At 39.0% G+C, this 20,078-nt stretch overlaps 1 long non-coding RNA gene across 1 annotated transcript in view; it reads left to right on the top strand.

Moving 5' to 3' along the window:
* Positions 1–1,013: 1,013 nt before the first annotated feature.
* The window catches only part of LOC103788660 (uncharacterized), a 174,360-nt gene continuing 155,295 nt past the window's right edge, over positions 1,014–20,078 (top strand). The window contains exon 1 of the long non-coding RNA XR_614639.5: positions 1,014–1,111. This is a non-coding gene — a long non-coding RNA (uncharacterized LOC103788660). The remainder of the gene's footprint in view (positions 1,112–20,078) is intronic.

The following is a 20,078-nucleotide window of genomic DNA, read 5'->3' as shown; positions in this document are numbered from 1 at the left end:
ATGATGACGATTATAATACCAGAGGTCAGTAGGATGGGGCCAGAATGAAGCTGATAATTAGGAGGCTTTATAAATACCATGCGTTGCAGTGCTTCCATATTTGTAAAGGATCTTCTGGACTCCTATAGTTGTTCACGCAGTGACAGAAGATAAAGTTATCAGAGTATATTTGAACTACTAAATATGTGTTCCACTGAAGACTTGCTCATCACTTTCCCATTTTACTGTTTATCTAAAATGGCATCATCTAGAATTGATAGAATCTTATTTTTTCAAAAATCATGAACAAGAGTATGTAGTCTAAAATCACTCCTAAATGCCATCAGGAAACAAATTAATACATTCTACAATTCTAAATTAATTAGACTCCATGCTACATACAATAGCCTTAATGTACAAGGATTGGCTTGAGGTCATTCAGTGTATATTCTGGAATTAAAATGCTGAGAGCTTTTCATCCAAAATTAAAACAAAACAAAAACACCAAAAGATCCAATGCAGAAGTATGTTGTATATATTCTTGGCCATATATAGAATCAAATCCTAGGCTAGAACATTTCTCAGGGTACTGGATTCAGCAAGGGCTAAAATATTTACTGACAGGATGGCATTATGGGAAGACCAGCATCCCATGAGCATCATCAGTCACTCTTGAGAAATTTTAATTTCACAAAAAGAATCAGCCACATTGCTGCTTACAGTGCAGACTTAGGCAACTGTCTAAACATCACAAATTAAGACATATCTCAGGTCATGTTGCAGTTATGGATGTAGAGTTCATGATGAAGTCATTTAAATGTGGCATTTGGAGAATATACCCAATGGACTATTGATATTGTTTGGCTTTGTATCCCCACTCAAATCTCATCTTGAATTGTAATCCTCAGGTGTTGAGGGAGGAACCTGGTGGGAAGTGATTGGATCATAGGGGTAGTTTCCCCCATGCTGCTCTCATGATAGTGAGTTCTCACGAGATCTGATGGTTTTACAAGTGTTTTGCAAGTTCCTCATTTGCTTGCTTCTCTCTCTTGCCACCTCAACAAGATGTGTCTGCTTTCGCTTCTGCCATGATTACATAAATTTTCTGAGGCCGCCCCAGCCACACAGAACTGTGAGTGAATTAAACTTCTTTTCTTCATAAATTGCCCAGTCTCAGGTAGCAGTGTGAGAACGGACTAATACCAACCGTGTATTAGCAAACTTAGGCAAAATGGGAATTTGATGGTTAATAGAATTCAGCTGCAGAATATAAAGCCAAGCTACAAGAAGATAGGGGATCTCACTGGGCCTTAAAAACAGCTAAAATAAGGTCTTGGGTGCTTACAGTGTTCATGAGCTATGCTTCTCAACTCATAACAGCTTTATCTATGATCTATAAAATTTTCCTTCACAAGGAGTCATTATTCCCTCTACAGCTTCCTAGCTCCCCATTTCCACCACTCCCACCACTTAAAATTCCTAGGGAAAAGCACTGATTGCCTTGAGTCAAGGGTCCACACCTGGACCAACCAGGTGTGGTGAGAGGAAACTTGGAGTAACAGTTAAGAACAGGAACACTGAATTCTAACTTTCCAGGTCCGTCAGTTTCCTGATGAGTCTCAGGAACTGTAATGTATAACAATGTTACAGGAACATATAGGAAACACATAGGAAATATAATGTATAATAATGTTACATTGTCCTGAAGTTTATTGTGGAAATTAAGAGATACTATATTTAAAGTGCTTAAAACTATGCCAAATATTCATTGGCAGATGAATGGATTTTTTAAATGTATATACATATAACAGGATATTATTCAGCCTTAAAAAAATTCTACCATTTGTTACATACAACATGAATGAACCTGGAGGACATTACACAAATTGAAATAAGTCAATGATTGCACTTATATGAACTATCTAAAATAGCTCACCAAGCAGATAGCAGAATGGTGGTTGCCAGGGGCTGGGGGAAAGGGGAAATGGGGAATTGTTTCTCAATGCATATGAAGTTTCAGTTACACAAGACAAATACATGCTGGAGATCTGCTGTACAACATAGTGCCTGTAGTTAACAGTATGGTATTGTACACTTAAATACTTGTGGAAAATGTAGATCCCATATTAAGTGTTCCTAGCACACAAAAAAGAAAAGAGTAAAAGAAAGAGGAAGGCAGAAAGGAAAGAAGGGAAGGGAAAGAAGGAAAGAAGCACAAAGAGACACATGAAAACCTGTGGATGATGGATACATTTATTACCTTTATTGTGGTGATAGTATCATGAGTATGTTCATACGTTCAAATTCATCAAATTGTATACTTTAAACATATGCAGTGTTTTCTGTATACCAATGATATCTCAGTAAAGTTGTTAACAAAAACTACGACACAGAATAAGCACCTTTTAAGGGGTTGTTAGTATGCAGCAATGGCTGTTCTCAGTCTTGGCCACACATTGGGATTATTTGGTCAACTTTAAAAAATACTTGATGCTGGCCGGGCATGGTGGCTCACACCTGTAATCTCAGCACTTTGGGAGGCTGAGGCAGGTGGATCACAAGGTCAGGATTTCAAGACCAGACTGGCCAAAATGGTGAAACCCTGTCTCTACTAAAAAAATACAAAAATTAGCTGAGCATGGTGGCTTGTGCCTGTAATTCCAGCTACCTGGGAGGCTGAGGCAGGAGAATTGCTTGAACTGGAACCTGGGAGGCAGAGGTTGCAGTGAGCCGAGATGGTGCCATTGCACTCCAGCCTGGGCTACAGAGCAAGATTCCACCTCAAAAAAAAACAAAGAAAGAAAGAAAGAACTTGATGCCTTAGTCTCATCCCCAGATAATTGGTTTTGGGATGAGACCAAATGTAGACCCAGTATCAGATTTTTTAATGTGCTTTTCAGAAAATTCTAATGTGATTTCAGGATTGAGAACTACTGCACTAAATCATAAGCTCTGTGGATGGAGGGATTCTCTTTATGTGTAGTCTTCAATCGTCTGTGTCTAAAACTATGCCTGGCACACAAAAGGTGCTCAGAAATATTTGTTGAATGAATGATAGAACTGTAGAAATGGCTACATCTAGTGAAATGAGGGCAGGTGTGTGTGTGTGTGTCTGTGTGTGTACATGTGTACACAGTGGCCAATAACATTTATGGGCCAGGGTAGGACTAAATGGAGCCCCCTATAGCATAGGTACTTGTAAATATTTACTATAAATCAAGTTAATAAATAATAAAATAACTATTATTCTCCTCCCATAAAAAATAAATCTTAGAGGATCAAATACAAATTTGAAATGTTCAGACCCCTTCAAATTCCTCTCTAGAACACAGCAGGCTGGGGAGAGCTATTTGCTGACTCCAGGCCCCTGACCATGGCTGCTGCTTTTGCTTCCCAATCCCATCTTTGTCTCTCACTTCAGGGATACACAAATGTCTATATTCAGTTCTTACATCAAACTTCTTTCCACACATCCCACACATATCCATCAGACCAGGTATGCACACACCAGTAGTACTGCCAGCATCCAAGTTGATAAACAAAGCAAAGAGAGAGGGGGTTGGGTCCATTTGGACAGGAAAATCTAGATGCTCTCTAACCTGATGTATATGCTAGGAAGAATTGGGTAAGGCAATTGCATGAGCCCCAGATGGATACATCCTCTTGGCCCCATGAACTGCTAAACATTATGGAACTAGCATACTGGAATAGAGCCAAAATGGGGCCCCCTAAAGCATGAAGCTCAGGATAGGGTTCCCAGGTTTAAGGTGAGCAGGATTTTGTGTGCTTATCTGTGTGTGTATGTGCACGTGTATGCACACACACTTGTATTACAATTAGGAAAAATACTGGACTCATTATAGAATGCAATGTTCTATGTAACAGAACTTTGAGTAGCTCCTAAGGTAAGTTTTGTTCAAACCATGCAGGCACCTATCTCTTGCCTTATATCAAAATGTGAAAAGACATGCACATGCATGCTATATGGTCTTCCACCTTCAACCTGTTGGTGACTTCCCTTTACATTTAGAAAAAAAAAAGTTACAGGCAATTAGTATTCATCACAGCGCTTATTTTCTATAAAATAACCAGGAACACTGAATTAGTGAATACTGAGTCTGTCTTTCTGTCTTTCTTTTTTTCTCTCTCTCTCTACTGAGCCAGTCTCTCTCTCTCTCTCTCTCTCTCTCTCTCTCTCTCTCTCTCTCTCTCTCTCTCTCTCTCTCTCTCTCCCTCTTCCTTTCTCTCTCTTTCTTTCTTTTTGACAGAGTCTTGCACTGTTGTACCCAGGCTGTAGTGCAATGGCATGATCTCGGTTCACTGCAGTCTCTGCCTCCTTAGTTCAAGCAATTCTCCTGCCTCAGCCTCCCGAGTAGCTGGGACTACAGGCATGTGCTACCATGTGTGGCCCATTTTTTTATATTCTTAGTAGAGACGGGGTTTTACCATGTTGGCCAAGAGGTCTTGATCTTCTGACCTTGTGATCTGCCCACCTCAGCCTCCCAAAGTGCTGGGACTACAGGCGTGAGCCACCGTGCCCAGCCCTGAGTCATTCTTTCTAAGCAAAATACAAGGTTACATTCCTGCAAGCCTCTAGTCACAATATTTTCTTTGATTGATCAATATATAACATTGGGTATGTGTTTGTTTTTTGGGTTTTTTTGACACAGAGTTTCGCTCTTGTTACCCAGGCTGGAGTGCAATGGCGTGATCTCAGCTCACCGCAACCTCTGCCTTCTGGGTTCAAGCAATTCTCCTGCCTCAGCCTCCCGAGTAGCTGAGACTACAGGCACACGCCACCATGTGCAGCTAATTTTTTTTATTTTTATTTTTAGTAGAGATGGGGTTTCACCATGTTGACCAGGATGGTCTCAATCTCTTGACCTCATGATCCACCCGCCTCAGCCTCCCAAAGTGCTGGGATTACAGGCGTAAGCCACCACGCCCGGCCTGTGTGTTTCTTTTTAAAAACATCTTATTTAACACATATTGTTGATTAACACTGAACTCACAATCAACAGCACTATACTTCTTGTCTGAACAAAGCTTATCTGGCATATATATTTTCTCCATAAGGCATATCACATTTCTTTTACATAAGAACCTTATGCAAGAGTTCAGCCACCACACTTATGGCTCATTTTAAACACGAAATCACCAAGAAAAAGAACAAAAATGTTAAAAACATGGCTTTAAATTTACCTGAGAAGGGATCCTCTTGTACAGTACAGGAGCTGAAACAAGAAGGAAAAGCATTAATTTGACATTAGCTGAGAACATGCATATCAGGTGACCCAAATACATATCACTACATGGTGGCGAAAACAACATGAGAATTGATTTGGGGGTAACAAATAAATTTTAGCGTGTAGGCAAACTACAGGATTCCTGAATAATGAAGATCAACTGTATTTAATATGATAAAGTCTAAAATCCTGACCCTGGAATTCAAATTTCTCAGTGAGTTAGCTGTGTTTTGATTTTGCAGCCTTAATCTCCATCCTCACCGATTTTCCCCTCTCATTCTCCACTCCCCTGCCTGGCTGAAATGGGTTTTTCTTGCACAGCCCTATAGTCATCTGTCTCCTGATTCTGTTTACTTAAGCCAACATTTACCAGAAACATGGAAGTCCCAAAAACTGCATGGGACAAAGAAAAAGGCTCTTTTCAGTATCTGTATATATTGGGATATGATATCCCAAACCTTTTTATATTAATTACTTGCAATGAAAGCACCCTTCTCTGTTTAATTCAGTGACGACCCAATTGAACTAAAGAGGCATTCATGGATGGAGAGAGTAGAGTGAATGTTTTTACAGGACAAAGTGGCTAGAGAGCATCAGATGCCATGACCAGGCCAAATATGATGTGAATAAATTGACCATGGCTTTGGAAAGTTCATGGTCAAATATTTCTCCTTCTCCCATGGGATAAGTTCAGAGTTGAGAATAACAATTTTAAATTGTTCATTTTCTCTATGAAATAAACTATGGGCTAAAGTTACATAGAAATTGCATAAAATTTACTTTCAAGGATTGGTTTCCAACTTTATAAAACAGTCTGATTTAAATGACAACATTATTGCTATCTGATGACTTGTTATATTTCACATAACTTTGCCCATACACATTTGATATATATACATACACACACACACACACACATAAATATATATACACATGTACATGATGTATGTAAGTATACATACATTATATATTTTAGGTATGTATATAAACGTGTGTATTTTTTTTAAAGGCTAGTTATCATTCTCCAAGGTGTGAATCATTTTTCAAGTTGAAGAAAACCAAAACTAGAAAAACTAAGGACGTGTAGTCCATATGTGTGTATCTTTACGATTCAAAGAAGAAATGCAAACAATGAATCTGGCTTTTTCTTTCTTTAGCAAGTTAGTTGGAATATAGAAATGCATGCTTTCCTCATTAGCTTGTTATTATCCATAGCTTCTATTTTGGTATCTGCTGCCAGGAAGTGGGTTTCTAATTACCTTTGTGACCAATAAAGTAAGTTTAGAACCAGATGTTAAGCTACAAATTAATTTCAGTACAAGAGCATATATAGAAAGATAATATTTCCAAGCATTTTAATCAGTTTATATTCAAATGAAATAATTCAAATTTGCCTTCAGTAAATATGCACTTCACATTTTGAGTGGTGAGAAAAATACAGCATTAGAGGAGAGGCTTCAAGATGGCTGACTGACTAGAAGCATTTCATGCCCACCTCTCCACTTAGAAGAATAAAAATGTATATAGATAGCTGTACTTTCAATACATTATCCCATAGAGAATACTGGAATTCAACAGAATTGTGTTTAGTGACAGGAAACACTAAAATCGGGGAAGGAAAAGGGAGGGAGGCAGCTTCTCTGGCCAGATTCAGAAGACTTCTAATTGTGGCTAAATGGTAAGAGACTTCTAGCAGCCCACATTCCCAACATGGACTTATGTAATCCTGGCCACAGGAGAGCTTCTCAACTCTCCCAATCCCTGAAACTTACATAGGTACCTGCCAGGAGACTACTGGATGGAACCACTGCAAGGAGAGAGCTCTCACCAGATCTCACACACTTTCTGAGACCTAAGTGGCTACAGCAAGTTGCCATTTTCAGGTTTAGCCTTTAACAGACTACACACTATCCTGTGGCCCAGTGGAACCAGAACTGAGGCAATACAGAAAGACTGACTGCTGGAACTGGCGAGCTTGCTGGAAGTGGTCCCACAGCCAGGGCTAAGAAGGAAAAAAGGCATGGGCTGCAGCTGCCAGTGCCAGGAAGCAAACACCACCAGGACAAAGACTGGGATGCAGGATCAGGTGCAGTGGTTCACACCTATAATCTCAACACTTTGGGCGGCTGTGGTGGGTGGATCAAGAGGTCAGGAGTTTGAGACAAGTCTGGTCAATATGGTAAACCCCATAGAGCCCAGCCTGGCCAATATGGTGAAACCCCATCTCTACTAAAATACAAAAATTAGCTGGGCATGGTAGCATGCCTCTTTAGTCCCAGGTACTCAGGAGGCTCAGGCAGGAGAATTGCTTGAACCTGGGAGGCGGAGATTGCAGTGAGCTGAAATTGTACCACTGCACTCCAGCCCGGGCAACAGAGCAAGACTCCATCTCAAAAAAAAAAAAAAAAAACGAACACTGGAATCTGGGCAGGGTGTGAGCTGCCAACAGACCTTGGCTGCCAGCTGGATGGGGGCTCTTGTGGCCAGGGCAGGGATTATGAGCTAGATGCTGGCTACCACTGCCAGGCTTGGGTTAGGGGTAAGCTGCCAGGACTGAGGCAAGAAAGAGACATGCATTTCCCAACCACCAGCCCAGGCTCTGGTCACCAAGAACAGCCCCATCCCCTCCAGTGGCAGGACCTCAGCACGGCTGCTATCACACTTCACCTGAGTACTCTGTGTAGGGCCTGAGGATCACCCAGCCCTGTCCTGCCAGGGCTGGTGCCTGCTCTAATCTTTGGCAGGGCTTTGGCAAGCACAACTCTACTCATCCCAGTTTCACTTCCTCATCCTCTAATGTAAAGCACATAGTCTGGGATCCTGGGGATTTCCCAACCGAACCCACTACCTTGGGCACATAAGCCCTCCTCCTGGAGGCCTGAGATTTGGCTTAAACTATCAGCCGCTACCACTCCAGCTGGCACCTACCTGAAAGCATCATCTGCAGGCCTGTAAACTGGCCTACTTATCCCATTGCAGCCACTCCCAACATTAATGCATACCACTCAAAACCCAGAAAATTGTACCACCACCACTACTACTGTTTTACCCATGCCACACCAGCTGCCCAGAAGCCCAAGAACCTTCCCACATGCCCCATCCACCTATGTCATTACCAGCATCCAAACATGCTACCTGGAGGCCCAAGAAAAGGCCCACCAATAATCACCAACACAGGTGCCAGCATATACCACTCTGGACAAAAAAGACAGGCAAATTCAGTCCACTGCTGCCACTATTGGGGCCTGAAGAGTGGCACTGGGGCATCCCAGTCACCAGCACAACTTCACCACAGCCTCCACTAATAACAGACCCTAATCCACTGAGAAAATCACAGATAGCACTAATGCTATTTATACCACCCCAAATCATACAGATACTACACTATTGCATGTACCCAGAATCAAAGCCAAAGTACCATACCCAGTCAACATCATAGATACATCATTAGAAAAAGTTTCTCCCCTACAACAGAAAGTTCAAAAATAGAAGATGCAGCCATTACATCAAATGTACAGATATCATCAATGTAGGACATGGGGAACATCAAAAGGCAAGGAAATACAATAATACAAAGTAATACAATAATTATCCAGCAATAGATGTTAATCAAAAAGAAATTGTTGAAATCCTAGATATTCATCTTAGTCATGGCACCAAAATAAATAAATAATCATAGATATTCAAAATACTGATTCAAAATGTTGATTTTAAAGAAGCTCAGTGAGATACGAGAAGTCTAAAAACAATACAAATAAATTTTTAAAATTAGAACATGAATGGGAAATTTACCAAAGAGCTTTTGTTTTTAGAAGAACCAAATGGAAATTCTGGAACTGAGGAATTTATTGAAGGAAATACACATTATATTTGAAGACATCAACAGTAGACTAGATCAGGCAGAAGAAAGAATCTCAGAACTTAAAAACAGATTTCCTGAAATAATCCAGTCAAACAAAAACAAAAGAGAATAAAGGATAAATGCTTTCATAATATTTGTAACTTCACAAAACAATCAAATATTTAAATTTTCGGTATCCCCAAGGGTAAAGAGACAAAGGATTTTAAAATTCTGTTTAACAAAATAAAAGATGAAAAATTTCTAAGTCTGGTATGAGATTTAGGCATACAGTTACCAGAATCTCCGTGATTCCCTTGGCAGATACAATGCAAAAAGATCTTCTCTGCAGTATGTTAGAGCCATAGTGTGTGAAGTCAAAGATTAAGAGTGAATCCTAAAAACATCAAGAGGAAAGCATCTAGTCACCAATTAGGGAAACACTGTATGACTAACAGCAGATTTCTCAGCAGAAACCTACAGGTCGGAAAAGAATTAGTTATGTTCAAAGTTCTGAAAGAAAAAAAACTGCCAGCCAAGAATACTACAGCTAGCAAAATTATCCTTCATAAATGAAGGATAAATAGTCTGTCTCAGACAAGCAAATGCCAGGGGAATTTGTTGTCACTAGACCAATCCTACAAAAAAAAAAAAAAAAAAAAAGCTCAAGGGAGTACTAAACCTAAAAGTGAAAGAATGGCATTTACCCTCATGAAAACACATGCAAGTAGTCTGATTGTGGTGGCTCATGCCTTTAATCCCAGCACTTTGGGAGGCCGAGCCAGGAGGATTGCTTGAGGCAAGGAATTCAAGACCAGCCTGGACACATAGCAAGAGCATGTCTGTGTAAAATACACACACACACACACACACACGTATAAAACTCACTGGTAAAGCAATTGCACTAAAGAGAAAGGACTCAAATTGTGCTACTATAGAATTCCACCAAACCACAGTGACAATAAGAAAAAAGAATACATGAAACAAGCAGGAAAAAACAATGTAATGGAAACAAAGCCTCATATATCAGTAATAATCTTGAATATTAAAAGTTCAATTTTCTACTTAAGAGATATAGAATGACTACATGGATAAAAAAGACAGAATTCAATTATATGCTGATTATGAGAAACTCACCTTACCAGTAAAGACACATAGAGACTGGAAGTAAAAGGATGAAAAAGATATTCCATGCATATAGAAACAAAAAGCAAGCAGGAATAGCTATACTTATATAAAACAAACTTTAAGAACAGTAACCAAAAAAAAAAAAAAGACAGAGAGGGTCACTATATAATGATAAAGGGACCAATATAGCAAAAGATTATAACAATTCTACATATATATGCACCCAATACTGAAGCACTCAGATTTACAAAGCAAATATTACTAGCTCTAAAAAGATAAATAGACTTCAATACAACAACAGTAGGAAACTTCAACATCTCATTCTCAGCCTTAAACAGGTCATATAGAAAGAAAATCAACAGAGAAAATTTGAATTTAAACTGAACTTTTTACCAAATTGATCTAACGGACATTTACAAAACATTCTATTCAACAACTGCAGAATATATATTCTTTTCATCAGCTCATGGAACATTCTCCAGAGTAGACCATATGTTAGGCCATAATTTTTAAAGACAAATTTTTAAAAATCAAGATTATATTAAACATCTCAGACCCCCCTGGAAATACAAGTAGAAATCAATACCAAGAGGAACTTTGGAAACTATACATATACATGAAAATTAAACATGTGCCTGAATAATCATTGGCTCAACAAAATTAACATTAAAATTTTCTTAAGACAAAAAGAGCCTTCTGGAAGAAGGGAAAAGACAAAATCTCCTAGCTTGCAACAGCTCTGGCACGTGAAAGGGGCTGTATTAGTCCGTTTTTATGCTGCTGTTAAAGACTTACCCAAGACTTGGAAGAAAAATAGGTTTAATGGACTCACAGTTCCTGTGGTTGGGGAAGCCTCAGAATCATGGCAGAAGGTGAAAGGCAGGTCTTACATGGCAGTGGCAAGAGATAATGAGGAAGAAGCAAAAGCAGAAACCCCTTATAAAACCATCAGATCTCATGAGACTTATTCACTATCATGAGAACAATATGGGGAAATTATGTGAATGAGAGGTGAATGGAGCTGACATGGGAGAGGAGGGCAGTGGCCAACTGAGACAGGGCTTCCTAGACAATAGTAGTATGATGTCAGTAGTGGAAAGCCATAGAAACGATATGATTTAACTTTTCAGAGAGACTCTCCAGGTTGTTCTCTGGAGGTCAGCCTGAGGGGGCACACAAGAGAAAGTAAAAAGACCCCTTCGGACTTTGGAACAGTAGTGCTTGCCAGCAAGGGTGGTGGCTACTCCAGGGCTTTGTTAGTGAACCAAAGGAGGAGCATACTTGAGCACAACCTCAGAGTCCTTGTAGAATGAGATCTGTTGGACAATTTCCTAAAAATATATATATTTTTAAAATGTATCCACACTTATTTTATTTCCAGCACTGTATTAAGTCTGAGAAAGATACTGAAAAAAAATTAATGGATCCACAATTATTTTATGCCCAGTACTGTGTTAAGTCTGAAAAAGATACCAAAAAAATGTAATACAAGTTCTGGCTCTGCAAATGCTTACAGTCTTGTTGGAGTGCAGACTAACTAATGCCTGTGTAGCTAAGATGGCATGTGATGGTGAGGTGGAATCAGCAACCAGAACCAGGAAGGAAAGACGGGAGGAAGGGAGGGATGGAGGGAAAAAATTAAATACCCCACACTGCCCAGTTATGAAAATATACAGCCTGACACTTCCCCAGAAGGACTATCTAAAACCTCCATCTTACCCTGCACTGTAATCCGGTTTATATAAAAGTAGGTTTAGTGCTGTCACCACCTGGATTTTCTGGAAGCAGATGCTCAGATGGAATTTAGGAAGCAAGATGTTTCTTAGAGAATAACTGTGAAAGGATGAGGTGGGAAGCAGGCTCAGGTAGAAATTGAATTGGGCTGCAGGAGAGGTAAAGCTTCAGCCAACCTAACAGGGAGTCAATAATGCTCATCACATGGGGCAGAATTTGCCAGTGCTATCTTTCCATCTCCTAGTCACCAGAGCAGATACAGGTTTTCCTGAGAAGGGCATGACTTTAGGAGGGGCAGCTCTCTGCAGCTAAGGCAGTCCTAAAGTGGGTAACTACTAAGGCAGAAAGTGCTGAATCTGGGCCATGCATTCCATTTCTTCATATTTATAACTGGGCAGTAGGGTGAGAAATGTGAGGATTAGAAGTTCAGTTCTGGAAAACAGTTTTTGGAGTGGCAACCATCCTCTCTCCTCCTCTTCCCCTCGTCAATCTGTCCTCCGCTTCCTAAAGGAATGACAGTATCCAAGGGCATCTTCCTTCCACAAAGTTAGCAACTGGTGATCTTCTCTTTCCTAAAATGCACTGAGCTCTGAATTGGCCTGATGCTGCTGTAAAGAGAGACATCAGAACTAAGATAGAGAATGTAGCAGGGTTCTCACTATTTGGCTTTCCCAAATGAGTCAAGAAGAGCTTTCCATGGGTCAAGAAGTGGAGACTTGGAATGGTGTCTGTGTCTTAAGCTTAATTCTAATTGGTCCATAAAGGGCTAATTGCTTGGTGAAGGTTCTGGACAACAGGAAAATGAGATGGTTCATCTCTGGTCATTGCTGAGGTGAGGAGAAGGCCTTAGCTGGACTTTTGGAAGCATTAAATTTTATAGGATCTCTAGGGCCCTCCACAGAACTGACAAATGTGCCCACATGAGTAAGACCACATCTGGACGAGTTCTACCATAAACAAGTCACATTTTAAGAAAGCAGGAGTGTGATCTTGACAAGTTCAAGGGAAGACAAGAAAGAAAGATGGATCCTCCTATGTTTACACTGCAAAATTTCAAAGGATAAATTTGACATGAGCAAAAAACAAATTATTTTAACATTAATCTACTCTGGAAAAAGACTTGCATATATGATCAACACAAAGCAAATAACAAAGCAAAGTAACCTTAGAAAAAGTCACTGGAAGCCAATGTTCACAGGATAATGTGGCTTCATGGTTAATGATATAACCAGCATTGTAAATGGTATTAGAGAACTGTGCATGCAAGCAGACCAACAATGCTTCAATAAAAACTGGTTCTATAGAGCCATAGCATTATGAAAAATAACAACCTTGCTCCTTTTATCCCACAGTGGGAGCTATGAAATTAGCTGGAAATAGTACATTTCACAATAGAGAACACTATTATCTGGTCAGTACAATTGAATATGTAAATACCTCTTTTCTAGCCATCCTGTCTAAATCATCATTGATAAATCACTCTATCTTATATGGGTTGATGAATTTTATAGTGCATTTTTAATGAAATTGTTAGGCACCCCAAAAAATATACATTTGCCTAGGACCCTGCATACCCTAGGATCAGGCCCTTAATGTGATTTTTTTACCAATAAATGAAAGGGGTCCCACCTTACCCCAATAGTCACATAATGAAACATCATCCATCTTTAACCTCCTCCCCAGTGCAATGGCAGAAGAGTAGGCACACAGAAAGAAAAGAAGAGTGAGGGATGACAGTACCCCCACCATGTATACTCTATAAGCCTCGGTCTACAGATAGATCTTGAGGGAAAGTGAGAAGGTGTGGAATTTGCCTAGGATGAGATTGCTACCTTAGCAGAAGAAAGGGCTCTACAAAATGCTGGTAACTGCTAGAAAATTAAATCACATAATTATACTTCAATTCTAGCATCTGTAGTCTTGGAGGGGATTCCTTGAAATTACAGATTCCTTTTCTATTCTACGAAGTAAGTACCTAATTTTATGAACAGCCAATATCATTTTGGATGATTGATCCAAATTAAATGTAGAATTTATTCTGAACCTGTTAAGATAATTCCCTTTTAGTCCCCATAAAAAATATTAACAAAACAGATGTGTAGCTAGAGACACATGATAGCTAAAAACACCTGTCTGACAGAATTGATCTCTAAAGAACAACTAAAATGTTAAGGCGGTTTTGAAATATGCCATTAGTGTAATCCTTGCCCTGATTTATCTTTGTAGTTCTCACTTATACTTAGCATAACTAAGGAAATGCTGAAGACTGTTGTGCTCAATGGCTAATAAACATGAATATTTAAAAGAGTTTGATATCAATATTCCTCATAACTTATTACATCACTCTTTTAATGTATAAAGTGCTGATGACTCAGAATAAAATGTCAGTTATAATAGACTTATGTATTTAAGGTCTAGAAAATACTTTCACAGAAATATTTCTTCTATTCCATTGGGTCTAAAAGTGCACTTACAAGAAATAATTCACAGATGCTACGAAAGTATAAATAGTTTCCTTCTGTAGGAAGGTGTCAAAATTTTGATTAATTTACATGTAAAAACAACCCCATCCTAAAATATGATAATATTTTTCAAATCTAAGACAAAGGGAAAAAATGAGTCTAAGTAAAAACAGACTATAAATGCTGTCTATACCTAATTACCTGTCTACATATTTCCATTAAATATTCAGCTACTCTTATTTGTTATAATGTATTATATGCTCTATACATTGTCTAAGATATTTTTTAACTCTTTGATACATAACACACTTTTTAACTCTTTTTCTATCAATCAATGTGTGCTAAGGAAATTAGCTAATTAATTTCTTTCACTCAAAGCACACCAACATGAGCAAAGGCAAAGCCCTGAGTTAGTTGTGGTGGATAAGACTGTCACAGAGCTGACATCCTGTGAGAGAAAATAGATATCAAACAGGCACTTACAAAAATCCTAGAAGTCAGAGTACACACTTAGAAATCCGATGCCCTGGTCATATTCTACCACTCGGTAAACGATGAGCTCTGTCATAAAAAATGTGTGTAATAATGGTACATCCTAGAGTTGTTGCAGGGATCGACTTGATACATGGTCAGATTCAGTATACATTGACTATTAAGCATAATAACTATCATGAGAGGAGAAATATAGGACACAATGTAATTTGACTATCAATCCACATAAAACATAGAAACAAAATCCAAGTTTTAGAAAACATTCTATAGTCAAAATTAGATGTCTATACTACTTTTGTTCACTGAAACCACTGCTTATACATCATTCATTCATTCAGTAAGTATTTTAATTAGATTTTTGCCATATGACCAGCCTGTGCTAGGGAGGGGGTGGTACAATATAAGAATGGACCCTGCGTTCACAGGGCTTATAGTCTATCTTAGGGAATAATCAAAAGTGACTCACTAACTCATAGACCCCATCAGGCGCTTGACTGTAAGTGGCAAACTTTGTGAAAAAATAAAATTGTTTTTCAGGATTACATATTCTAAAATTCACATGCCACTTAGCACTGGCCAGATTGCTTACTTGCTTATCTTGAAATGCAACCTTTCACCTTACTTCTCCCACTCGCTTACTACTTACAACCTCACTGTTAAATTTTTGTAAGATAAATCTTGAAAGCTAGGTATTATAGAAGCACCATTAAAAATTCATAATGTGCCATAATTAGACAGCTTATTTACCATTTTACAGAGCTAACATCAATTTAGGGTGGCCAGATGCAGATAATTTCCTCTCTATGGAGTGGGTACAAACTCAGTGAGGCAAAAATGTACTCTATTTTTCAAAAGCAAATGCAATTTCTATCTTATTCTCCTCACCTGGTGATAAAACAATCAATAAAGACAATTCAGTGTATTTGTCAACTTAGGGCCTGTTCAGTGAGGAATATTAGAATATAAACCATGGAAAAAAGGTAGAGGCAATGTAGCACTGTTATAATAGTTCTGGTCTTTGATATTGAAGATTGCTTCTTTCGTTCACTTAAGCTAATATTTATTAAATACCCATATGTCAGATTTCTGTTATTTCAGCCTGTCCCATATTTTTCCACCTTCTTGGGAACATCATCCTCATTTTCTCTTAGGAAATGGAGATTGGCTGACCCCACCCCGCAATTTCAATGTAGTCATGCAACCTAGGCTAGTCAAATAAGCCTATCCCATCTTAATGGCAACAGTAATTAGTTCAGGGGTATAATGCAAAACAATTCCATGAGAGCCAGCCCTGGCACTTTCAGAGGACCTATTGGCATAGAAGGTCCTTTTTTTCCCTTTAGCTGCTAGTAGTTGCATGTGTGCCTGAAGCTTCCAGCAGCCACCACTCACCTGGGTCTTGCCTGATAGATAGCCTGATCTTCCGGAAGTGGAGCCTGGCTGAAAAGAAAAGGAGAGGAGGAAGGAACATCTGAGTGCTGATGACTTCTCTATGGAGTGGGTACAAACTTGGTAGGGTAAAAATGCACTCTAGTTCACATAAGTAAATGCAACGTCTATCTAACTATTGTCTTAAATAAAAGACAATTCAGTGTATTAGTCAACTCAAGGCCTGGTCTTAATCCCCTTTCCTTTGGGTTGATTCAAAGGGGACATTTGCTGCTCAGCCTCCCTCTGCTTGTGCCCTCTGAGAAATCCACTTCTCCATGGAGTCCCTGTTCTCTGTCTACACAGGTTTCTCTCTGTCCTCTTCGTCTCCACCATGTAGTTCCTCCAGATTCTCCAGTTTTTCTTGAAAACCCCTAAATCCTCCAGAAAACTCTATATTTCTGACCCAGCATGCCAGACAAACATTCCCATGCTACTGTTTGTATACCGTGGTGTCACAGAGTGCCTCTCAGGCACTACTACAAACAGTAGTGTGATGAACGTAATGTCATGGGTATCCTTTCTGCTAAAGCCCTCACACTCCTAAATATGGAGTTTTCTAATATGTGTTCACCTCGGGACTTGCCCAAGGCCAGGATGCAGCCACCATTTGGGGGATTTTACAGGCATCTAGATTCTCTTGTCCACTCTTTAACTGCCTCTTTTTCTGAAGCCAAAGACAGAATAAGTAATTTTTATATTGTGATCTCTTCTTCCCAGATTTCTTTTTTTATTATTATTATACTTTAAGTTCTGGGGTACATGTGCAGATTGTGCAGGTTTGTTACATAGGTATAAACGCGCCATGGTAGTGGTTTGCTGTATCCATTGCCCCATTATCTACATTAGGTATTTCTCCTAATGCTATCCCTCCCCAATCCCCCTATCCCCTGCTATTCCTTCCCTAGCTCCCCACCCCAGATTTCTTTCTTTCTTTCTTTCTTTTTTTTTTTTTTTTTTGAGACGGAGTTTCGCTCTTGTTACCCAGGCTGGAGTGCAATGGCGTCATCTCGGCTCACCGCAACCTCCGCCTCCTGGGTTCAGGCAATTCTCCTGCCTCAGCCTCCTGAGTAGCTGGGATTACAGGCACGCGCCACCATGCCCAGCTAATTTTTTGTACTTTTAGTAGAGACGGGGTTTCACCATGTTGACCAGGATGGTCTCGATGTCTTGACCTCGTGATCCACCCGCCTCGGCCTCCCAAAGTGCTGGGATTACAGGCTTGAGCCACCGCTTTCTTAACAAACGTCTTTGATGTTTGTTAAGAAATCTTGTCTAAAGCTTAGTTGATGTTTGAGATCGAATAACATAAGTCTCCAAATGCTCCAGAGGCAGTGAGTTGGGGCTCCCTCAACTCATGCCTAAAGTCAAGGACAAGGAGAAAATTGCTGGTAAAGCAAAACAAAACCAGAGATTTGCTTTAAGTTAATCCAGCAAAGGGTGCAGGGAGTTAGGAGTGGGGTGTAGAGAAGCGGAAATGAAAAGAGATTAGCTGTTCGTTGAATCTCTGAGATAGCCGATGAATTCATTGTACAGTTCACTCCACTATTGTTCTATTTTCTCTCTCTTTTCATTGTTTGAACACATTCACATGGCAAAGCTTTTCTTTAAAAATGAAAGGAAAAACGAGTTAGTATCAAAATATTACCCAATTAGGCAATAATGTTGAGGAATTAGGTAATAGAGAATTATTAAAGGAAATTAAGTTTAAAAATAGCTTACTCAGATGTGTAATTTTGAAAGATTACCTCTAGGCAGAAAAATTAGAGAGGACACAAGTGTGTGGGCCCAGATAATGGTCAAGTGGTAGCAGTGATAGAGGGAAGGGGGCCAGTGAAGACAATGTCCCTTGAATAGGAAAGGTAACAGGAAAAAAAATAAAAATCAGTGTTCCTTCCAGGTTTCTGTTTGAGTGACTAGGAGAATGGCAGGGCAGTTTACCAGTAGGTGGAGTTCATAGAATTAGGGAAGGAGATATTTGGCTTAAGCCTTGACTTTGCTATGAAATTTTTGAGAGGCCTTTGGAGAATCAGCTTATTCTGGGTCTAGTTTTGTACATGCTGTAAGAATAATGTGAAATATCTTAAACTGTAAAGCATTATTAAACATAATTATTGTTTTCAAAAAAATGTATAATATGTAATATGACCCCAGTAAATAACCTATAGTGAAACAAAGAATATTAAATAGTCTTGGCTTCTTACCCCTGTTCTTAACATTTTCTCAAATCAGTTTAGAAAGACAAATATTTAAGAGAAAAATATAGTAACTACTAATTTTCCTTTATATCAGCATTCAAGAGAAATAAAATATATACAGATCAAAGTTGTAATAATCCACTTGAAAATGAACATTTTCAGAGAAAATAATTCAAAATGTAATCTCTAGACACTCATTGACATAGATTATCAAATAAAGTCTATAAATTTATTTTAGTGATGTGACAAGTCCAGACAGCCAGGAAGAATCAAGATGAGTCTCCAAATTTGAATAGACACAGGGCCATTCATTTCAGCCTAATACCATAGAGAGTAAAAAGCCTTCACTCAATATATACAGTATTCAGGCAGATACCAACAAGTGAAATTGAGTACTTGCCCATTTCCTTTAAAAGGAAAAAGTAGAAACTAAGAAAATAATTTTTAAGCTATAAAACATTTATTACACAGTATCGAAAGCCAATTTTAACACCTACATTTTTTTTTTAACTTGTACTTCAGGGTTAGACCTTAAAATCATTCCTTTTGATAATCCTTTTAAGTATCACACCTCAAAGCTTTTCTCAAGATAAGAGTCCTGCGGTCTAGCTTGCATCAGTCTTTTTTTTCTTTTTTTAACAAAATCTCCATTTATCTTCCCTTTAAGTAATGGCTGTTTTTCATAAAGAAATATTGATAATTCATTCCTAGAAGTAAAACCATTTTCCAGCACTGCAAAGAAGAAAGACTCATTTTGTTACACACTTCAGTGTGCTTACATTGATTTAAATTCCCAGCATTCTATTTAAGTCTGACCTCTGTCCGAAGCAGCCTTTATTTCTCTCATGTAAGGGGTTTCTGCAGGGGTCTGGAATGCCACCACTGAGAGAGCATGTCAGCAGCTTTTCTTAGCAAAACATTGCCAAAAATACAGAAAATAAACATCTTTGAAAAATAGCTGAGTTGAAGTGCTTCCAGATTCAACTCCGAATAACTAACTCTCTTAAAGACTGTTACATATAAAAATCAGGTCATTAACTTTACTTCAGCTTGCAGATTGCAACATGGCTTAGAACCACCGAGAACTCAAAGACAAGTTTTATAGCAGAGCTATTGGTCCCGAACGAGGACAACCTCTTACTGCCTTTGAGGGCGAAGAACAGGGAAGAAGCTGAGAACTCAGCGAGGAAGTGCTCTCAGGGGAACACAATGTCGAATTTGGGTTGCCAGGAACTGATAAAGGGCTCAGCACCTAATTAAAGCTGCTTTGCAAACAGCTCCCAAAGCAGAATCAATGACTCTATTTGGAATCCATGATGGGCCTCTGGGGAGTCATCCTAAGCCAAAGACTAAACGGAATGATATCTTGGCCTTTCGGAAAATCTTCACCCTAAAAGATGGCAACCCAAAGAGTGATGAAAATCACAAGTTCTGTATTTGAGTCCCAGGACAAGGTCACATTTATCTTATCTGAGCAAGCATATCTTGTTCAACTACCAGGCTAGGAATAAATAAAGCTTAAAAAAATGCTCAAGCCCTAGGGAGAACATAATCAGCTTTTTGCACGGCCAAT

This window comes from Callithrix jacchus, chromosome 16, assembly GCF_049354715.1.
Source record: "Callithrix jacchus isolate 240 chromosome 16, calJac240_pri, whole genome shotgun sequence".
NCBI classification, from domain to species: domain Eukaryota; kingdom Metazoa; phylum Chordata; class Mammalia; order Primates; family Cebidae; genus Callithrix; species Callithrix jacchus.
Note: the sequence above shows the minus strand (reverse complement) of the source record. Positions and strands in the feature narration are given on the sequence as shown.